Here is a 23,629-nt window from a genome sequence, read left to right on the forward strand (position 1 = left end):
ACAGTCTTGCAGCCACATAAGATCCTTATTAAAAATTGGTATAAAAGTGGGTTTTGTCAGTCACTAGGAGAACATAGCTGCCTCATCAAAAACTGGTAAAGCAAATAAAAAAGGTGTGGGGGGTATACACTTGAATTTCTCAAAAATCCCTCCAAATATTTGTTTTATTACATTTCAGATGGATTCCTTTTAAAGTTCTCTGCTTGACTGCCCAGAGCATTTCTGTCCTCTTGTCCTGCAAATAATGGTTCAGATATGAATCTCATACCTTGTGAATACTATTGTTTTGTTTTGCTTTGCTTTTTTTTGAAGACAAACAACTGCTTACTATTATCTTTGTCTTGTAAAACTCCTCCAGGAAAGCTAATTAGAATGTGTAAGACAGAGCAAAGAAGCACCAGAAAAGGAAGGGAAAAAGAGGCTTCAAAACCCACAGGCAGACAGAGGAAAGTCCTGGTCTTTATAGTTCCAGCTGGAGACTCCTGGAAAAGGTTTCTAAGTGAAATCCATGGCTTTATAATACATTGCTTGGAGGGGAGGTTCAGCCCTCTGGGTGGTAGAGTGTCCACAGCCTTGCCCTGCCCAGGACAGAGCTGCTTGGCTTGCTGGTAGTAGAGCAGTGCTCAGGGATCTCAGTCTTTCCCAGTGAACAGAAGGGCTTTTGCCACCCAGCCTCTCCATGAGAAGGATCTTGCTGGCTGGGCCATAGTGCTTCCTCACCAGCACTGCCATGGCTAGCAGAGCCAGGCCCATGTGACAACAACAGGGAATACAGGTATTCAGTAACATCAGAAGGCTGCTAGTGAAACCAAAGGGAGTAAGTTTTCTATCAGCAATATGGTGACAATAGCAGTAAGCATATGTGGGCCTTCCATTAGGACATCTTTGAGAGCCATGAGTGGCATTCAGTTAACTTTCCTGACTGGGAATTTGCTGAGGTGGAATTTCACTGTGGCATTATTTCCATCTACGTCTTTAAATCCTCAGGTGAACGTAATATATTTGTACTGGATGATAAGCAGTAGTGATTTTTGAAAACCATCGTGGTGCAAAGGTATTCCCTGGAAGAAGTCACCCTGCTCCTTCCTTGGGAGCCTGAGAGCCCCTATGCTGTGGGCCTCTCTAGGCCTCATCCCCAGAGAGGACAGAGGTGGGTTTCAATGGAAAAATCCCCCATGAGCATAATTGCCTCATCTCAAGCGATCTGCCCCCAAAATTTGAAGCATTTTTTCTTTTAGAACAGAGAACTGAAAAAATAATTTCACTTTGATTTAGATGCCTAGATCACACTGCCAGGTTTTGCCTTTCTCCTGCAAGCACTGCTGACATGCCAGACAGCTGAAGAAGGAGGTGTGAGCTTGGGTAAGCTATTAATATTGTGGTTCTTCTGCTTTCTCTCTTTAAAAAAGGCCATAGATATCCTTACCTGACTTACAGTGCGCTGAGGGCCTTATTTGCCAACAGCTTTGAAATCCTTGGCAACTCAATGCTGTCCCATATCATTGCTGAGTATTGTAAGGAAAGCAATAAGATAAATTTGCCATCTGCTGAATCAGTAAGAAGCCTTTCTTTTTTATTATTTTTTTCTTTTTTTTTTCTTTTTTTTCTTTTTCTTCAAGACACTTTGTGTTCCTGCAGTGCTGTGTAGCCCTCTCTTACTTCGTGGCTTTAAAGTTTTCCATTTTAGGTAATCTTTTGTAATCTCTCCATTAGCCCATATTCAATACAAATGTGCTGAGTCTGCTCCAGTTCCATAAACTCCATGCCTTGCCCATTAATTACCTCTGCAGATTTTGTCAGATACCTTTGAGGAACTCCCAGCCCTAGCAGTGGCGTTCCATATACCCTTGCCTAGCCCAGCAGTAATATCCGTGAAGAATTCCCCTCTACTAGTGAGCCGTGGTGACCTTCTCTTCCTGAAGGCAGGCTGGTTACTTTCTGTTAATCTATACTTTTCCAAATGTTCTCCCTTTTGACTCTTAAAAGAATTTCAGGGGCTTTTGCTCACAACTCATGTCAAACTGACTAGTGTGTAGTTTCCTACTATGTCTTTGTAGGTTCACTTTTTAAACTATGACATTATGTCATCCTCCTCTTCCTCAGAGACCTCTCCTGAACTTTGTAAACTAAGGAAAATATCCACCGAAGTCTCTCCAGTTTGTATTGATGCTCTTCTCACTATGCTCAGCATCACAGAACCAAAACCTTGTCCCCTGGGAGGCCCCATGTGCATGTCTCACCCTTTTTTATGTCCCTGGGAGTTCAAAGAGTAAGTCCAGAGGTGCCAGAGGAATTATTTTGGCTTTGCACAGCTGTTCAGTACCTCACAGTCTGGCCTGACAATGTTTAAAATGAAGTTTCTGATACTATAAGCAATAGCAGCCTCAGAAGAGGTGCTGTAATTTAGTTACGTATCTTCTATCTCAAAGCAAGAGCTAAATATCATTTTCCTAGTGTGACTCCTATGTTACTGTTCTGCCTAGGTAATTAATTTACTATCTTCTCTGGCAGTTATTCATATTCCTGACTGTTTGAATTCTGTCGTTTGGTTATATCAAAACCCTTTGTATCATTGCCAGGCAGAGCCAAGGTTGCTTAGTTTCTCTAACTTTGGACTTTTCTACAGCTTGTTGTCAGCATTGTTAGAAATTTCCTTATTTTATTACATGTGGTTTTGAAATAATTGCCATTCCTCCGATAGCGCTGACTTGTTCTCCCACCTTTCATTTAAATGTACTTTCTGTGTAGAATTTTCATACAAATATCTTTGCCTATCTCAGTATTTATATTTCTGTTACTACAAACATGTATTTGTATTCCATGAAAGATACTTTTCCCAAATATTTTCAAATCTAACTTTAAGTGCTAGGCTATTTATATAGCCTACCAAAAAATAAAAAAAATAAAAATAAAGACAGATGTATGATTGTAAAATTGGTAATTGTGGATGAGATTTGGAAGAATGCGTTTTAAAATTTGGATCAATGAGAAATTAAGAGAAACGGAATGTACAAGCATAGTGGTTAATGCTGAAAAATGACTTTGAAGGTGTGTTTTTTTACTAACAGATGAGCAAGTAGGCATACAGATTGAAGAAATCTTATTTTCTGTCTGTAGAACAAAAACCTCTTTTTGTTATTCAATGCAGATGAAAAAAATCTTCATATAATTCTTTACACTACTTCAGAATTGACATGAACAGTATTTTCATGACTAAGAATTAATTATGCTAAACACAGTCTTTGGCCTTCTGCATCTGCCTTCATGGGGTCATCTGGGAATGAGTATACACTTAGGAGCCTTACTTATATCCCACCTCAGCACAATTTTTAGTTGAAGATACTTCAAAATTAATTTTGTTCTGTCACTCTTGTTTATCTTTCAGTGTGCCAACAATGATGGCATGAACTTGACTTCATTTTTGGATGCATGTCTGTACAGCTAAGTGATAGGCAAAGGCAGGATATCTATCTTTTCTTGCTTTTGTTTTTGGTAAAAATAAGTATGAATTCAAGAGCAAACTGAACATATTATTGGAAGAGAAAAGTGATGAGGATTATTAAGTACACAGGCACCTCATCTTAATCTAGAGCTTCTGATCTGTAAATAGTTGCAGAGTAGGAGATTGCTAATGGGAAGTTTTGTATATACTTTTCTCATTCTTCCTCTTCCCTAAGCATACATTTTTCTGCCAGATTTGGAGACAGCTAAAGTGTTCAATAGACCTTTGCTCTGAGATGTCTTGCTGTTTGTTTATTTATTTATTTATTTATTTATTTATTATTTTTTATTTTTGGAAGGCAAACAAATTTTAATAACACAAAATAAATTTTTCTTTACCTGGTAATTTCTCCACTACTAGTAATTTAGATACCTGGCATCACTGTAGATGTTACCAAGTTGTTCACGACATTTGGACAGGACTGGCAAATATAAATTGTCTTCTAAAAGGATCTTGTAAGAGACCTGTGCCCTTCTGGAAAGGCAGTATAAAGCCACATGGGACACTGTAGGATGCCTAGGATTATATGATGCATCTGTTTAGGCACACTCAGATCTCAGCTGAATGCTGGGGTTCAGCTTTTGAGCATTGAGTGTAGTGAGGAAAGATTTGTATCCTAAATGGTGGTGTTTATCCAGTGTGTTTTAGACATGCATCTTAAGATGAGGTGACTCAACCAAGTATTATATCAGTCTCTCACTGTTAGGGGGAATAGAGAACTCCCAGATGACAATTTAGATGCCAGAGTTATGGGACATCAGTATGTCACATTGTAGTTCTTTTCATGTTGAACCTGTTAAGAAAAAAAAAAAAAAAAAGAATCTGAATCTCAGGCCAGGCTCAGATTTGTCTCTGTGCCATAGCTGTCCCAGCAAGGCTGCTTGGGTGATGCTTACCACTCTTAAAATGTGCAGATGTAAAATCTCGCCAGGTAGCACCTAGGATTGGAAAATACTTGCTTTGGCAGCATGTATAACCAGGATACTGACTCTTTCCCCAAAACGCTGAACTTGAACTCTGCTATAGGTTCCTGCATGTTGTGATATGTGGTTGTATTTATTAAACTGAGTTCTGTGTTAAGTCAGCATCTCCTTCAAAATTCACTGTATATATATTCAGAAGAGAATTTTCCTCCCTCTTTTCAGAAGCTGAACAGAGGCAAATAATAGAACAGAGACCTTAAGGCACATTCAATGCACTGCATGTTACCCATAGCCACCTCTTCAATTAAAGTGAGATCTGCTTCTGGACTGTATATTTATGTGGAGTTCTAGTTTTCAAATCCTCCTTTGTGAGGCTCCCTGAACCTGGGTCGCATTTTCTTCTGCTGACTGTTCCAAGTTCACCATCTGGCACATCTCAACAAGAAGATAGTTGTCAGTAGCAATGCAAATCATTGTTATTTTGTTAAACTAACCCATAGTACATCCCCTCTTTTTTTTCTCTTGCTTCCAGAGAGCATAAATAATAATGTTTAAAAATGAATAAATGCACACACAAAGACATACAATATCTCAGCCACATTCCAAAGTCCTTGCTCAGGATTTTCATTCACTTCCTATCCCAGTAAAACTCAAACTGAAGCAAGTATGATTTTGGGAGACCAAAAATGGAGTAAAATTCGCTCAAAAAAATTGGCAGAAATATGCAACAGCAGCAGTGGCAGTTCAAGCCAGAATGCTTATTAAAATCTGTGGACAAGGAGAGTTGAGATGTCATCTGTGGTCTGGAAAAAATGTCTACTTTGAGGACTTGGCTTCACTCTCCTGCTGTATTCTGTCCCACTCACTTTATAGTTATTAATACTTAAGAATGAAACTCTGAAAATCTTCCCATATCTGCTACCTTTTATAACAGAAGTAAGAAATTTATCTCTAGCAGAACTACCCTGTAACTTACAGGGATCCTAGCTGGTGTGGTATCTTTGCTTTTAGTCATTCTGATGAGTGAGTGGGTTGTTGAATTAATAACTTAGTTTAGTTAAACAGTAGCTGTTTTGAATACTGTGTTTGTACCTTCCTGTCATCAGTAGTGTTGTTCAAGTAAATCTGTTGAGGATGGGCTGGGTCACCAAACGCCCAGTCAAGGTTGTGTTTTGCATCTGTGGGATCCTGCTGCCTGTGACACTGTAAATTAGTTTGATTGAGGATCTGTGAGATGGTGAAGCTGCCACCCTTTGTCTACCAAGTCTGTCACTGTGCAAAATTATTATCTCCTCCTACCTAACACTCAAGTGAGATCATTGTTTCAGACAGGAGTCTTTGTTAATTGTTAGTGGAGATCTTATTTAAAAATTAAATAACAAAGCATAATCTTTTAGAAGGAGGCACCATAACTGCCACAGAAGCAGTTAAGGATCTGTCTGGAAATCTTTGAAATTTCCTGTTAGTGGAATTTCCATGCTGATACAATCTAACATTTTTGGGGGGCTGTGTACTTCTGCTAAGATATCCAAATTATCAGTCTGATTATAATATTCATGATACTCTGTCAGATCAGAAAAAAGCATTGAAATGTAATTTAATTTAACCATTCCCCCTTTTGTAATTCTAAAGATGCTGATAAATTATTCTGGTGCAATGTATCCTGTCATTACCTGTTTTTGTTTAGAAACCCTTTTGATTGTACCAATGGAAATCGTGGCAGCATCCTGCCTTTTGCATGGAGCACATGTTTTCCTGGTGAACAGTGTTGACTGGTCTAATTCAGCAGAGTTCCCACAGAGGAGCTGCCCATTGCTTCATCTGTCCTAGTTCATCTGCCCTAGTACTGGTACTGGGAAGTCTGTGTGACTTTTCTGTTTTGATTTCAGTGTTCCCTGTGCACAACTATGCACTGCAGCTCAGTCCTGCCATATTCCCAAGTTACTGCACCCAGCCTTCCCACTGATGACATTTGTCCTAGCAAAGGGTGGATATGGTGCACCACCCTCTTCCTGCACCTCTGTGCCATTCTCCTCTCACTTCTCAAAAAGGAAATCTTGAGAAGGAGTAGAACAAAAAGCACAGGAGAGACAGAGAGTGCCTGAGGTTCAGCAGTGCCAAACCAATCTGTCAGCAACATCTCATTATAGTATTGCGTAGTAAGTTGTTCGTTGTACTAATGAGGCAAGCCCATCCTTGCCCTGCATTATTTTTCAACCAGAATCTTTTTCCCCTATTTTACCTGCTAGTGCTAGATGGTCACAGCCTCTCCCACTTGGAGAGGCATGGGTAGCAAGACAGGGCCCAATAACCCCATGCCCAGCTCTGATGAGTTTATGACCATAGCCAGGACAGTGGAGCAAAGCAAGGGTTAATGACTGTGCTGGTTTTTGGAGCTGGGTATGGTGCACATGTGATGCTCAGATTTTCTCTGTGTAGCTTTTGTGCTGAGTAATACCCAAAGTTTCATGTCACAGCAGTTAGATTTAGCATCTGCCTTTGCAGCCTTAGACCACAAGATGCAGACTGACTGATGGCTAGTGAATTTGAGGATTCATTTGCTTCACAATAAAATAACATCTTTGGCTACAAATATATTCTGTGTTTCAAATTTTCACACATCTTATGTAAAACAAGCATCAGGGTCTGTGAAAGCTAGCAAACACCAAATAGGATTGAGATGAATAATGAGATAAAAGTTAATTTGGCTCATCATGGTCATTGTACAAGTGACCTCTGAGGAGGAAAACAAGAAATGAAAACATCACCTGATTTTTGTGCTCAGTCCAAACAGCTGCCTCCAGACTGCCTTTGTGTAGATTTTAATCGTACAGAGAATACATGTGTTCTTATGCAGCCACCAAGTGTAAGAATATATTAAACTTATATTTCTTGGTTTTGCATCCATGAAATACACAAATTTATGAACCAGTTGAAGGTTTATGATCTGAGTTTATGAAAGGGGTAGTGGTTTTTAAATCTGGCAATACCTAATGGTTAAAGCTAATCCGTAGTATTGCTAAGTACATCTGAAGCCACAAATAAAGTTGTTTTTATGTCTGGCTCTCACCTTTTTGGAAAGGTGGACTGATTAGGTGGACCAGACTAAATTATATAGAAAAAACTGTTTTCACATGTGATAGCTGGATGGAAATTTCCCCCTTATTTTGACAATGGTGTTTCAGAAAACAACCTCCTCTGGATCCTATAATACAAACAAAAGAGCTTAAAAAGGATGTTCAGAGCATCACAGTGTGATTTATTCTTCCCTATCATTCATAATCTTAGTAATTCTTACTGGCTCATCTGGGAAGACAGTATATTAATGTGTTTTTAAAAGGTTGCCACATAAGCCAAAGGTGTATGCAGTTATTTATTTGACTTTTAGCGCAAGGGTATGAAGGCTGAGATGCTGCTGAGATAAGACGTCACAGCTGTACCTGGAATAAGCTTGTGCAGACCAAACTTGGCCCTGTTTCTAGATTTATTGAAACCAGATGCTTTTGCAGCATTTATCTCTCAAATCTGCAGTACTTCATCCAGGACGTGACCTTGGGAGCTGCTGTCTCCCAGGGCATGCTATGGGAGGGCATCCTGCCAGCTGCTACCACAGCAGTGCTGGAATGATGGGCTTGGTGCAAAGGTCTGACTCTCAGCATAATTTGTAAGAGTATTTAACCTTGTGGGCAGGGTTAACCACAGGGGAGATCTCAACAGGGCCAGTCTGGAGGGGATTTTTCTTCAGAGGAGGCTGAGGATCTGGTCACTCTGGATACTGGAGGATGTGTGCAGACACACATTTGGAGGCAGATAGCACCAAACCCTTTGCAGGCTGTGTAAGATGCCTCGCAGCACTCAGTGCAGGAGCTATATATGCCCCCAGGGGGGCCAGCACTAGCACTGACTTCACTGGTGGCCAGGATTCTAGTCTTTTTCACGTCCCTAAGTCTTGCACCCCCATACCTCTATGTGGGGACCAAGGAGGTAAATCCCTCCCCACTGTAAGGGTAGAGCAAGTCCGAGAGTGCCTCCTTCAAGACCTCCGAACTGCACGTACTCACCAGTCTATGGGCCAGATGGCGTGCATCCCAGGGTCCTGAAGGGAAGCTTGCCTGAGGTGGCTTCGCTCGCACGCGCTCTCATCATATCTTGAGACCCAGTCCGTGGCTCCGCTCAGCCGTGCACGCGTCCCGGACTCGATTGCGCAGGAAGGGTCACATCACCCACTCTTACCGAAAGAACACGTGGAGCACGGCGAGGACCCGGGGCACTCCAGGCCGGTGCCAGCTCTCCACCCTCCTGTGCCTGGGAGCAGATTAAATGGAAGCAATTCCTCCTGGACAAGCATGCTTGAACACATATAAAGAACGAGCATGTGATCGCAGACAGCCAGCACGGCGCTTCACCAGGGGAAGGTCAATTGCTTATACTATCTGTGTGGCCTTCTATGATTGGGAGACGGCTTGTGTGGATGAAGGGAAGCAACCAATGTCATTTAACCTGGACCTGAGGAAGGCTTGAACATGGTCCCATCAACATGCCTCATCTGCCAAATTGGGAGGGAGGTGATGTGTGATGGGTGGACAACTAGATTGGATAAGCAATTGGTTGAAAGCCGCAGACAGAGGGTGGATGGTCAAGTGGTCTTTCTATGTCAGGTGGAGGCCGTAAGAGCGGTGGTCCCTCAAGGGTTCTCTGTTTTGGGCCGTGCTCTTGTAACATCATTTAATTAGTGAACATCGATTGAGGGAATGGAGTGCACCCCAGAAGTTGCTGATGACACTCAAGCTGAGTTGAGGTGCAGTCGATACAGTAGAGGGAACGGATTGCCATTCAGAAGGACCTTTGACAGGCTGGAAAGCTGTGGCTCGGGTGAACCTGAATGAGGTCAATCACGGCAAAGTGAGAGGTGTTGCGCACTGGGCCGAAGCAACCCAGCAACCTGTCACAGGCCCTGCGGACAGTTCGTCCCTTCGCAGAGCAGCTCGGCAGAAAAAGACCTAGGGTCCTGATAGCCCACTGCCAGAAACCTACACACCTCTCGCCAGCAGCCTGAGCTCTCGGCCACCGGAAACACACATGGGCATCCCCCTCCGCGGGCGGCCCCCCCTCCACTCCGGAGAGGGCGTGTTCAGCAGGGACCTACGGGACGTGATCGCTCCTCTCTCACTCTGCTCTCGTAGGCCCCATCCTGGAGTTACTGTGTCCACCGTCGTCCGGCAGCCCTCAGCCCTCACAAAAAACGAATACTGGAGATTTGGAACAGGCGTCCCCAAGCCCGAGGGCCACTAAAGCATGATCAGGCGCGGCTGCAGCACCTCCCTACTGACGGACAGGCCTGAGGCAGTCTGGGCGTGTTCATCTCCCCCTCGGAGACACGCAGAAAGCGTCTGAGGGTGACCTCATTGCCAGCCTTTCAACATCCACCTCGCACGCGGAACCTACTCCAGGAGGGTAGTCTAAACTCTTCGCAAAGGCTCCGCACTAAATAGCCAGGACTACGGGCAACAATGGTCTTTCTTTAACCCGTTTCGACAGCGCAGCGCCGACAGACCTTTAGGTGGATGTTATGGGACAGTTCTTTACTAGAAGAGTGGTAGGTTCTGGAACAGGCTGCCAGTGAGGTTGTGGATGCCCCGTCCTTGGAGGTGTTCAAGACCAGGTTGGACGGGGCCCTGGGCAACCTGATCTAGTAAAGGCGTATGTCTGGTGGCCCTGCTAGGCAGGGGGGTTGGAACTACATGATCCTTGAGGTCCCTTCCAACCCGGGTAATTCTGTGATTCTGTGATTCTGTGATTCTGTGACCCCATTTATCCCAGAGCAGGGGGAAGCAGTGGTTCCGTTTGGCTTCTCCCAGCTGCCACAATATGGCAAATAGTGCCTCAGCAATGGTATCCAGTTGCCACAAGTTAAGGCTGTCCCTAGGCCTCATGCTACTCTGGAGCTGAACCAGGAATCTGAGGAGCTGATGTCCCCACTGTTCTCCTCTCTGGCCACTCTGCCAAAGCCTCTGAATGTAGCTTGAGATGCATACATTTGAATCCAACAGAGGTCCCCGCTGCACAGCTATACCTTTGACACCCAAAGAATTGTTTAACTTCCTTTTTTCTTCCAGTGTTACATCCTCACCTATCTCTGGACATAGATAATTTCACATACCGAGCTGTTCTGATTTGCAAATGGGAACAAAGAAGATAATTACCTCTCATCAATTTTCTTTTTGTGGTTTGGTCATTCTGGTGGTAGTGGTTTTTGTTGTGTTTTGTTTTTCCCATTGTGAGTAGTGGTAGTTTTCATGTGAGCAAGAACTTCTTTGTAGTGGCCTCATTTTGCAGGTGCAAGTAATGAGGTAAGTGGTATGCCAGTTATACTGAGTATCATATCTAGAAGCATGGATTATGAATCCAGTGATACAGATCTACTAGGTAAAGAAATAAAATTCCTTGTCAGAGTGGTGGAGTAAGCATAGGAACAGTAGCATTTAGAGGAAAGAATGCTTGTGTTAAAGGTACGCATGATGGTGTATGATTTGAAAGCATTATGAAATTAGAGCATGGGACTGCAACATAGCTTCTTTTCAGATAGTATAGTTCTAGTTCTTGGAAGGGGACACTGGTGAAACCAGCTATGAAACTTTCTAGATCCCTGCCCAAATGTGCCTCACCCTCACTCACTCCTTGCATTATAAATAGCATAGAAGGACCAACATGTACTATAACCGTACTGCTACTACAAGCAGTCAGGATTTTGTACACTGTATTTCAATAAAATGAAGCATTTAAGAAGAAAACTATAATAAGAAGCATAACTTCAGACACCGAGGCTACAGGGTGGAAGTTTAGATATGTGTATTCACATTTAAGTTACTGTCTGCAAGATGGGAGACAGTTCAATGAATTTGGTGAAAGACTAAGTATGTCAGTCACAAAGTCAAACATCTATTTTTCAACATTCAGATTCTATATTAATGCATTCTTTGTATATCTTGTACCCCCGAAACACTTAAAGTCATCCCCAACCAAAAAATCTTCTAGCATTTTCTTGTTGGATGCCATAATACTAAGGTGAACTTCACCCTTGTTGGTCAAGATTTTGTTTCCAAAAACACTTCTTTATCTTCCAATTTGTTCTGCTTCCTCTGAATGAATAGCTCTGAGGGAGGAAAAAAAAAATATTTCCTTTTATATGGGTTACATTACTTATGCAGCAGGCATGAAACTGCAAACACCTGGTTGAGTTTCCCTTGTGTGAACAGCAGCCTACCTCTGAGGGCTCAGCAAACATCTGAAACTCATTGTATGCATCTCAGAGGCCCTCTCCATCACTGATTGAGTATTTTTATGAGATTCATTATAGAGCAGCTGTGTCTGATATTGGTGATCACACAGTGGAGGCTATTAATGTTTGAGATGTGGTCACTGTCATACAAAAGACTAATTATTAAACTAAGGTAAATACAATGTGTATTCCACACATATTATGCTTGCTCTTGGCAGGGGACATCTGGATGAGGTGATGCTTGCTGTAGGCATGGGGATGGCTGGAGTGCTGGCTTGCAAGGATGTTAATTTTGGCTAGTGAACTGAGAAGTGTTTGAAGGAATTGTTAAATTAATATCTGATTTAAAATAACTAACCAAAAACTGATCGGACAACAGAATCATTTGTAACTGGGATGCTGCCTTTCCATCTGTATCCTGTTGACATTTTCTGTTTGGTATCAGGGAAACCCCAGTGTTTTGATATTTTCCCATGTGGAGTAGTAACTTTATCATCATCTTATACTTGGAAACTCCATACTATCACTGTGGAATATGAATGTCTTTGTCACAGATGAAAATCATGCCCAATTCCAACCTGGCTTAAGTACCTGCAGAGATGTGTGCATGAGCATATAAGTTTGTAAATATTTCACAACCCATTTTGATAGAATGAGTCTATGACACAAGAGCTATGAAAGAAGCTTATCTTCATTTGCAGAGACTTAGTAAGTGAGCTACTTCATAACTTAAAAATTATCTTTGGGACTTGGAGCACAGCCACAAGCAGTTGAATACTGCTAGATGTAACAGCTGATTCACATGAGGGGCGGTCTTTGGCAGTAGCACTCTTTACAAGGAACCTGTATCCTCAATCAAAAGTGTATGTAAGTATTAGAAAAGAAGCAACCTAAATATTTTCTTGCTGATTTGCACCTCCAGTAGTTCTTGAAATATAGTCTCAGTTCTTTGTACCATGATTTGAGGTTTATGTAGTTATCAAGAAAAACTCAGCATATCACAAACATCACAACTCATCGATCACAAACTGGCTGTAGAGTTGGGATCTAAAAATCACCACTGTAGTGAACTTCATTGCTTCAGTCTGTATTATGCTTCACAGTATTTCCTATTTAAAAGAAACTTGTCCAGGTTGTTTCATCTCAGTGGAATTACGTTGTTTAATACTTGATGGATTGTATGTCTCTAAGTAGAACAGAGGACAAAAATGTATTTATAACTCTGACTACTTTGATCTTTTGTTGGTAGTTTTCTTCCAGTCTTCTTTTAATGAAGGGGATATGGTTGAAAGACTAAGATAGAAACCTGGGAGATTTAAAAACAGGGAAATGACTAGTTATTCCTTATATATATATATATATACATAAGGAATATGTATGTATATATATATACATAAGGAATGTGTGTGTGTGTGTGTATAATGTATATATATATAATGTATATATATATACAGACAGACTCTGATTGTCCTTTTTCCTGCATTTTTTATTTTTATAAGTTAATATGAGAGTATCTGTAGTTACAAAACACACAGTGATTCTTTGCTTTGTATCTTGCTAGGAAATGATAAATCAAATAGATTATTTCTTGGTTTATTGTTTCTACGAGTGGCAAAACTCTCTTTTCTTCCTACCTGGCTGTCTGAATTGAATTTCTTGCTGCTCACTGGTGGAGATGAGAATTTAGCTCATGTTTTATAAATGAATGAAGTGTTTTACCAAGTTTTCCTTTTCTTCCTGAGTGAGTCAGTTACACAGTACTCACTGCAGCTGGGACTTTGCACAGTAATCCACAGTACCCGCATGCCAATCTCAAATTTATACTAGAAAGAATATTTAAACAGTTCAACAAAACAGAAATTCAGAGTTCAGTGTCAGAGAATTAGTCTTATTCCAGATGCAACAGAATCTGGCCATTGTAGATGATCTCAGTTCATGCAACTGAAAATGCATCTGCATTTCTGTAGAATAAAGATACCCTTAAATGTTATTTTTGACTAAGTTGAAGAACCAGTCCTTGATATCACTTTTGTTTAATAGTTGCAATTTGTAGAGTTGACTACAACATATGGAATTTCCCTAATATAGACAAAGCCTAACTATGGCAAGGCTGAGTGGGACACATATACCCTTAAATACGGAAAGTTGCCCTTATTTTCAGATGGGAAATACCTGGCGTACTGCTGAAGACCTTTCTTGCACAATGCAGTGTTTAGCTTTGTGTTTTATTAAAGTGTGAGTGTTAAAGGACAAACTGAGAGGAAAAAAAACCCAGTGTGCTATTGCTGTCTGGTTTTAAACACATCCTATAGTTCTTTCTGTGCATTCTTCAGTGCTTGTAATTTGAAATACTCTTCTGTATAGGTGATTTCATCCAGTAGCATTTGTATTTTGGTGGTAAGAGCCTAGTCACACTAGCAATTGTACATGTGCAGAATTTTTAATATTGTGATCTTAATATTGAAAGTATTTCTTCAAGACTTTTATAACATCGTATAATAACATAGTCCTATCTGGAGGTTGGATATTATTATTACTACTACTTTTCTGCTGGGATCTTGGACAAGATGATGAACATCTGCTGAAGGAAGCCCAGTGGTAAATTATTTCCTATGAGGAAGCTATAGCCAGCTAGCCAAGAGGTGTCTGGCTTAGAAATGAGTCATCCACCCTAATGGAAGTATTGGCACTAGCACCTTACAACATTTTGAGGCATAATCTGTAGAACATTGTTTTTCAAGGTGCTCTACCTTTAGTTAATGTTTCGTTCTTGCACCCTGAAGTCCTAATGAAATTACTGGGACTTGATTAGCCCAGAACAGAGCTCCACCACTGGAAACCTCAAATTTTGCTGGGTAATGTCAGTTGAGTTGTCTCTTGGTTTCACCTGGCTTTGGGAAAGTTGTGCATGAGTTAGAAATGCAAGCTGCATGGACAGAAAAGACATGAGAAAGATGGCCCAGGGATTGACCCTGGAGGACTCTTACTGACAGATAACAAGCAGGGCTGCCTCTCCATATGACTGCATGGAAAACACAATGCTGTCCTTGAATTTTCCAACCACGCTTCACAGGAAACCCAGACCATGTTTCCAGAATCTCCAGATATGAGTGTGCATGTTTTCTAACATGATTACATTTCAGAAACAATTTCTTAAACTACCTGAGATGAGATCATATCCACAGCAAGTGAACAGAGAAAATCACTTTTTATCATAGCAACCAGATGCTTGAAAAGAGTTCTCTTTCAGTCATCCTTTCAAAAATCCTACATGATCTCATACATTTGTGTCCTGTCAACTTAGCTACGTGCTTTTTAACATGTTCCATTTATTTTTATCTTATAGTATATAATTCAAAGGGAAAAGTGGCAAGGAGCAGCTGCATATAACCTAGTGAGGCCTGATGTTATACATTGCAACGTGCCACAGAGGGTCATGTTGAGTTTGAAGTAAGATTCATGCTTTTCATAGTAGAGATTAAATTCAGTTACAGAAAAAACTCGTCATTGGAGTTGGCCTAAGATAAGAATGCCCAGAGTTGAGCAAGCAAATCAGCTTTGTCCAAGTCTTGAACTTAAGAGAAGATGACTCAGAGAAAATTGAAGGTGAGTGCATACCAGCACGTATGAAAACTTCAATAGTATCAGTCTTGATTTTTGTTCTAATGTTCTCTGTTTTTCTAGTTTCAAGTCAGAGAGCTGTGCTGTTTCCATTCATGCTTGTACAATGTCCTACAGCACATGGGCATGCTGTAGGGGAACACTTTCAACACAGCAATACATCCCTATGCTGATGCTGAAAAATGAAACCTAGAAATAAGGCCAATACTGATAACCTTGGGGGTTAACCATGGGGGGAGAGCAGTGGGCGTAGTCTACCTTGATTTCAGCAAGGCATTTGATACTGTCTCCCATTACATCCTTATAAGAAAGCTGAGGAAGTGTGGGATAGATGAGTGGACAGTGAGGTGGGTTGAGAACTGGCTGACTGGCAGTCAGAGGGTCGTCATTGGCAGTGCAGGGTCTGGTTGGAGACCTGTAACTAGCAGTGTTGCCCAGGGGTCAGTGCTGGGTCCAGTCTTGTTCAGCATCTTCATTAATGACCTTGAGGAGGAGATAGTGGCCACCCTCAGCAAGTTTGCTGATGATACGAAATTGGGAGGATTGGCTGACACGCCTGCCATTCAGCTGCCATTCAGTGAGACCTGGACAGGCTGGAGAACTGGGCGGTTTAACAAAAGCAAGTGTGGAGTCTTGTGCCTAGGGAGGAATAATTGCATGCACCAGTACAGGTTGGGGGATGACCTGCTGGAGAGGAGATCTTCTGAGAGAGATCTGGGCGTCCTGGTGGACGACAGGTTGGCCATGAGCCAGCAGTGTGCCCTTGTAGCCAAAAAAGCCAATGGCATACTGGGGTGTATTAAAAAGAGCGTGTCCAGCAGGTCGAGGGAGGTGATCCTCCCCCTCTACTCTGCCCTGGTGAGGCCTCATCTGGAGTTTTGTGTCCAGTTCTGGGCTCCCCAGTACAAAAAAGACAGGGATTTCTTGGAAAGAGTCCAGCGGAGGGCCACTAAGATGGTGAAGGGCCTGGAGCATCTCCCCTGTGAGGAGATGTGAACTGGGTCTGTTTAGCCTTGAGAAAAGAAGATTGAGAGGGGACCTGGTTCAGGTCTATAAATATCTGAGGTGTGGGGGGCAGAGTGGGGAGGCCAGACTCTTTTCAGCAGTGCGTGGAGACAGGACAAGGGGAAACAGACAGAAACTGGAGCATAGGAAGTTCCACATTAATGTGTGCAAGAACCTCTTTAGAGTGAGGGTGATGGAGCACTGAAGCAGGCTGCCCAGGGGGGTTGTGGAGTCTCCTTCTCTGGAGTTATTCAAGACCTGCCTGGATGCCTACCTGTGTGACCTGGTGTAGAGAACCTGATTTGGCAGGGGGGTTGGACTTGATCTCTGGAGGTCCCTTCCAACCCCTATGATTCTGTGAATCTGTGATTCTATAACCTCTCTGCATATGTAAGGGGAGGAATATTGCTTATGTTTTGTTTTTGGTAATGATCAATTGGCTTTTATTTATATCTGAAGATGTGAAGTATACATAAATGCAGCTTTTTTTCTATATTTACTTGTAGGTGGTTGTTCAGTCAGTGACTGCCATTGATAGGATTCCTCTCATGCTCTTAGAATTGTATCTTCATTATAGAAACCATGATGTACTGCAGAAGAAGACAGAAATCATATGTACATAAAGGTATAAATCCATTGTATTATATGCAGTGCACTATGTTTAATAAAGGAATTTAAGAGGTCAGTTTGCCTATCTGTTGTTCTATTAATGTCACTCTTCTGTGATTTCTTGCAGTTCTAGCATCCATTATTTATTTCCCCAAGTGATGTGGGACCCCAGGCAACTTTGTTGCAGTCTCACTTGTGGGCTGTTATGGGAACAAGAACTGGGTGAGCATTTTACAGAGGTTGAAACTGATATTCAAAATATGAGATGCAGTAGAACTGTTATCTCCTGTTTTTCAGATGAAGAAAGACAAGATTAAAAAAAGCATGTTCTAGTTTGAGATACTGAGCTTCAAGAGCTCATACCAAAGTAAAGTTTAAATATTTAATTCTCAGCTCTGGTTTGTTTTGCTTTCTGTTGTGCAAGCACAGTCCTTCAGCTACTGACCCTAGTGCAGAATTTGTCACATCCTACATAGGTGCTCACAGTGATTATTTGAGGTGGTAGCTCCGTTGTCATCTCCAGCTAACTCAGGGAGATATGGGCTCTTTCATGGAGGGAATAATCAGGTCTACATATGATGTTTACCTGAAAAGGGATCCCCTGCAAGTGCATATTTCTCTTCATGGACTATGAAGGGAGCAAAGACCAGTAGAAGGAAGCTGAGGTCTCAGGTTAATTGATGTGAATTCCTCTCAGAGGTCTAATGTTAGCAGTACCGCAGTGAAGACTCTGGTTCCTTCTGGATAGTTTTTTGGATATCGTATTAAATTCAGGTAGCAGTGTTTTATTATATATAGATCTAGTTATAATACATACATATAAGTTAATAACATGTTTACTAGATAGATATACACACGCACATTTGCAGCCATCCATATGATTCTGCATACAAACTGTATGGGAACTCTTGATCAGGGCCTGAACCTCTGATTGACCACCTGAGGCAAGTAATGAGTCAGCCACAGGAGCACAGGTGAAGGCGATTCAGCTGTGTTACTGGAAGGGGTAGAGCCAGGAAGATTCCATTTAAGGACTGACTGCCACTAAGGAAGGATCTCTCTCTGGAGATTGCTCCTTTGTGGAGTTTTACTGCAAGCCTTCAACATCAGTGAGCATTTCCATTTATTATGGATTATCTTTCCATCATGATAATATTAATTAACCAAACCTCTGTTTACTTATTGATTGTACAGAAACATACAGGCATTTCTGAAAAATGAAGAGCAACTAATGCAGAGCAGGACTGTGCTGCTCTTAAATTGAACTTTAGATGTTCTTAAAAAGAACTTTATAAGAAGCAAGCAAAGTTTCATGTTACTTTAGAGAAGCGCTGCTAAGGTCTTTATTACTTGACGGTTCCAAGTTTCATGGATATAAATCTAGGAATATCAGTACAGTAATAGGATGGCTACGTTTCTGTATTGGTATTTACAAATGTTTTTAGTACCTGTGCTTATGTTACTGGTGCTGATGCTTGTTAAATGTCAGATATGAAATTTAATTTTTCTCCTGCTTCTTTGATTTACTTTGCAACAAGTGTTCTACTCAAATAATGACCTGTGTATATTATGGACGACTAGTTGCTCAGCTCAGCAGAAGATTATCTGATATCTTGACTGACACATACTGATTGAAATTTTCACCATCTCCAGAGCCCTAAGATGTCTTTTTTTCCAGTAATTTTTAATCTGTTATGTTTTGTAATGCCATTTGCTTTCTGCAGTGGGTGGGGTTAAAGTCTTTGCTCCTGGACAGTGGAACAACAGAACTGTAGCTGCTGCAGCTTTTTGAGTGGCATTTTTGTTTAGTTTCTTGTTGCTCGTTGTGCATTTTTTCTCTTTGGTCTCTAACAAGCTTGCTCTCTGGCTGAGTGGACAGCACATCCTTTGCCCTCTACAGCCTGATGGTTGAATCAATTCCTTTAGCTAATTAGTGAGTTTGTTCTGATTGCAGTTTGTCCATTCATAAGGAAGAAGGGAAGTAACTGAACAAGGCAATACTTCCTGTTATTGCCAAGGAAGTAGCACATCTGAAGTGTTGTATCTTAGCAGCAAACTTAAAGAAATGTTTCTGTCCCTTTCTGCTCCTCCCTTCTCTGCAGGTCAGCCTGTGAACTGAAGGTGGAAATATGGAAATAATGGTGTTGGCTTGCCTCAAGAGCAACCTCAGAGACTAAAACTTACCAAAAGGTAAGCATAACTTAAAGAGAAATAAACACATAGCTGTATTCTTGGCAATTATCTTCCATCATGCCAGTCTAAGCACTACCTTCAAGTCTGTTATGTTTCAGTTTCTTACTCCTTGTCATTCCCAAATTATTTCCTTCAGTTGCAGAAATAAGATTTATGCCAGTTCTGCTTTTGTTAAGCCTTTTAAAGAAAGCTAAGTAAATTGCAAATACCAGGAAGGTATTCCATAGCATCTTTTTAGAGGGTAACTGATGTTGTATTTCCATTCTAGTTTGTTTGAATTACTTGAAGGAATGTGATTAAGTGTCTTTAGTTGATATCTTCACAATGAAATGCTATAGAATGATAGAACAGTGTGAGTTGGAAGGGACCCATAGGGATCATAGACTCCTGGTTCCACAGGATTCTCAGGCTGCTGAAAAATCAGACCATATGTCTGAGAGCAATCCAGACGTTATTGAACTCCAGGAAGCCTGGTGCCATGACCTACTTCCCTGGGGTGGCTGTTCCAGTGCACAACCACACTCTCAGTGAAGAACCTTTTTCTGATATCCAGCCTGAACCTCCCCCATCACAACTTCACACCATTCCCTCGGATTCTATCACTCGTTGAAAGAGAGAGATCAGTGCCTGCTGCTCCACTACCCCTTGTGAGGAAGTCATAGGTCTCCACTCCATTGGATTTCAGCCATTCCTCATACTTCTTTTCCTTTAGACCCTTCATCATCGTTGTAGCCCTCCTCTGGATGCTTTTTTTATTTTAATGTCATTTCTGTACTGTGGCACCCAAAACTGTACCCAGTGCTCAAGGTGAGGCCACACCAGTGCAGTGTAGAGCAGCAGTCGCATCACTCAGACAGTGTCATGCTTGAAGTGCCCTGATGGCTTTCTTTGCTTTTTGGGCAAACTCATGTTCACTTGCTGTTGACCAAGACTCCAAAATCTATTTCAGTAGGGCTGCTCTCAAGCATCTCATCCTCCAGTCCATATGTACTGCCAAGGTTGCCCCTTCCTGGATGAAGAACCCAGCATTTGCTCTTGTTAAACTCCATGTGGTTGGTGATTGCCCAACTCTCTAATTTGTCTAGATCTCTCTGCAAGGCCTCTCCACCCTCAATGGAGTCAGCAGCTCCTCCCAGTTTAGTATTATCAGCAAACTTGCTCAGAACACATTCTAGTCCTACATCCAGTCATTTATGAAAACTCTAAAGTGAGCTATCCCTAAAATGGAGCCCTGGGGACCTTTGCCTAGTGACCAGCTGCCAATCTCATGCAAATCCATTTACTACAACCCTTTAGGCTCAAGCCATCTGCCAATTACTCACCCACTGCAGTATGTTTTGTCTAGCCATATGCTGGACACTTTGTCCAGAAGGCTACTGTGAGGTACCAGAGCACTTCATCAGAGTAGAAGACAAGGAAGGCATTAAATGTCTTTGACTTGTCTCTGTAAGATGACTGTTCTCATCAAGTAATAAACCAATGTTCTCTCTGGTCCTCCTTTTGTTGTTAACGTATTTTAAAAAATCATTTTATTGTTCCTTACAGTACTGGCTGCTTCATCTCTAACTGAGCTTTGGCCACACAGGCTCCCTACAAAGGTGAACAGCATTTCTGTAGTCTTCCTATGTCTCCTGACCTTGCTTCCAACAGCCATTCTCTTTGGTCTTTTACCTAAGTACTGGCAGAATATCTCTGTTCAACCAAGCTGACCTGCCATGCCTGTTAGACTTCCCATGTTCTGGAACTGCCTATTCCTATGCTCTTAGGAGGTGGTGCTTAAAAAGTGACCAGACCCCAGTGCATTCAAAAGCAGTTACACAGGGGCCATACTTACTAGTTCCATGAGTAGCCTGCTCTCCCCATATCCAAGGCTGAGGTTTTGGTGGTAGAATTCCTGTTAAAATGTAAGAATGCAGTCTGTTTATTTATTTATTTAGAACTAGTATACAGATTAATTTAATACTTTTTGGGTTAATGGAGAAGATGCCGGCAATATTTCTGAGACTGCCAGCAGAATAATCTTGGGAAAACATAGCAGAAATGCTAAGTCACAGCCTGAAACAGTGATTGAGTGCTTGATACGATGGCAGGGCCAGCCCAGAGGACCTCAACTGCATGCAAGTTCTTGAGTGACTAGAAGGGGTGGAGCCAGGATCCACCTCCTCCCAGACCCTATTTAAGGGTTGGCAGTGTAGGCAAGGGTATCTTACTGGAGATTCCTGCCTACCTAAAGCCTTTCAAGGGTAAGGGTGGTTGCAGAGCCGCTCTCCATCATATTTGAGAAGTTGTGGCTGCCAGGTGAGGTCCCAGATGACTGGAGGAAGGCTCACGTCACTCTCATATACAAGAAGGGGAGCAGGGAGGACCCAGGGAACTACAGGCCGGTGAGTCTCACCTCCGTGCCTGGGAAGATCATGGAACAGATCATCCTGGACAACATGCTTGATCACATAAAGAACGAGCACGTGATCCATGACAGCCAGCACGGCTTCACCAGGGGAAGGTCATGCTTAACTAATCTTGTGGCCTTCTATGATGGAGTGACGGCGTTGGTGGATGAAGGGAAGGCAACCAATGTCATTTACCTGGACCTGAGCAAGGCCTTTGACATGGTCCCCCATCACATCCTCATCTCCAAATTGGAGGGAAGTGGATGTGATGGGTGAACAACTCGATGGATAAGCAATTGGTTGAAAGGCCGCAGACAGAGGGTGATGGTCAATGGCTCTATGTCCAGGTGGAGGCTGGTAACAAGCGGTGTCCCCCAGGGATCTGTTTTGGGGCCGGTGCTCTTTAACATCTTTATTAATGACATCGATGAGGGAATGGAGTGCACCCTCAGCAAGTTTGCTGATGACACCAAGCTGAGTGGTGCAGTCGATATGGCGGAGGGAACGGATGCCATTCAGAGGGACCTCGACAGGCTGGAAAGCTGGGCTCAGGTGAACCTAATGAGGTTCAACACGGCAAAGTGCAAGGTTTTGCACTTGGGCTGGAAGAACCCCAGGCACCTGTACAGGCTGGGAGGAGTGGTCCTTGAGAGCAGCTCGGCAGAGAAAGACCTGGGGGTCTTGATGGACAAAAAACTCAACATGAGCCAGCAGTGCGCTCTGGCAGCCTGGAAAGCAAATGGGATCCTGGGCTCCATCAGGAGAGGGGTGGTCAGCAGGGATAGGGAGGTGATTGTCCCTCTCTACTCTGCTCTTGTGAGGCCCCACCTGGAGTACTGTGTCCAGGTACGGAGCCCTCAGTACAAAAAAGACATAGAGCTATTGGAAAGGGTCCAGAAGAGGGCCACAAAGATGATCAGGGGGCTGGAGCACCTCCCCTGTAAAGACAGGCTGAGGGAGCTAGGCTTGTTCAGCCTGGAGAAAAGAAGGTTGAGGGGTGACCTCATTGCAGCCTTTCAATACCTGAAGGGAACTTACACCCAGGAGGGGAGTAAACTCTTCAAAAGGGCTGACAATAGCAGGACACGGGGAAATGGTTTTAAGTTAGAAGAGGGAAGATTTAGGTTGGATGTTAGGGGGAAGTTCTTCACTAGGAGAGTGGTTAGGTCCTGGAACAGGCTGCCCAGGGATGTTGTGGATGCCCCATCCTTGGAGGTGTTCAAGACCAGGTTGGACAGGGCACTGGGCAACCTGATCTAGTAAAGGTGTATGTTTGGTGGCCCTGCCAGGCAGGGGAGTTAGAACTACATGATCCTTGAGGTCCCTTCCAACCCGGGTCATTCAGTGATTCTGTGATATGATGTGGAATACTGATAACCAGAAGTCATAAAACCGTGACATTATGTTAATATCTTCCAACCTGAAGTGTGTAACATTTGTACTTTTTTCCCCCACATAGAACAGCAAAGAATTACTGCTTAGCAAATTGCTTTTTTGATCTGTGTTGACCAAAGATGACAAAGCTCACATTCTTAAATTATTTATCAATACATGAGGATTTCTAAATTATTAACTAGTTTAATAATAGTAATCTGATATTAAACAAGATTAAACAAAGCAAAAACAGAGTGCTTCCCTTGGATCTAAACAGGCCCCATACTTCCAGATTGATTTGATGTTGTTCCCTTCTTCAGTGCTGATCCACTATGTTTGGAGGGATGCGTCAGTGCTTTAGGTTTTGCTCTTTTGGCCGCTTTTAAAACTGACTCAACATCAGTTAGAGCTGAGAATGAGAAAACTACTCATTCAGAGGGAGGAAGTCAGAACTGAGACATAGGGTAGAAGAATCTTCTCTCAGCTCTTCAAATTTTTTTTTTTTTTTTTCCCCAGAGTTTACAGATGTTATACGTGTGTGTCTATTGTATCCTTCCAAAACCTGTGGACTTAAATATGTATTATTCCATATTTGATGATTCCAGTGGACTATTGAGCTGGCTCTGTGTCATCAGAGTGCTACCAGTTAAACATCATCCATGAGAGACAGTAAGCGCTCATTTAGAAATCATTCTCCTTTATAGCAGTTTCAGGCTGCAGTCTTAAATGTGAA

At 42.2% G+C, this 23,629-nt stretch overlaps 1 long non-coding RNA gene across 2 annotated transcripts; it reads left to right on the forward strand.

Moving 5' to 3' along the window:
* The first annotated feature begins 472 nt into the window (after nucleotides 1-472).
* On the forward strand, nucleotides 473-23,629 carry LOC107309831. 2 transcript variants are annotated; one of them, XR_004306149.1, is made up of 4 exons: nucleotides 473-1,150; nucleotides 1,276-1,362; nucleotides 19,042-19,129; nucleotides 23,413-23,629. It is a non-coding gene; the product is annotated as an uncharacterized LOC107309831 (long non-coding RNA). The 2 variants fall into 2 exon arrangements; XR_001553349.2 differs by lacking the exon at nucleotides 23,413-23,629 and adding an exon at nucleotides 19,532-20,548.

This window comes from Coturnix japonica, chromosome 2 (genome assembly GCF_001577835.2).
Source record: "Coturnix japonica isolate 7356 chromosome 2, Coturnix japonica 2.1, whole genome shotgun sequence".
In the NCBI taxonomy this organism is placed as follows: domain Eukaryota; kingdom Metazoa; phylum Chordata; class Aves; order Galliformes; family Phasianidae; genus Coturnix; species Coturnix japonica.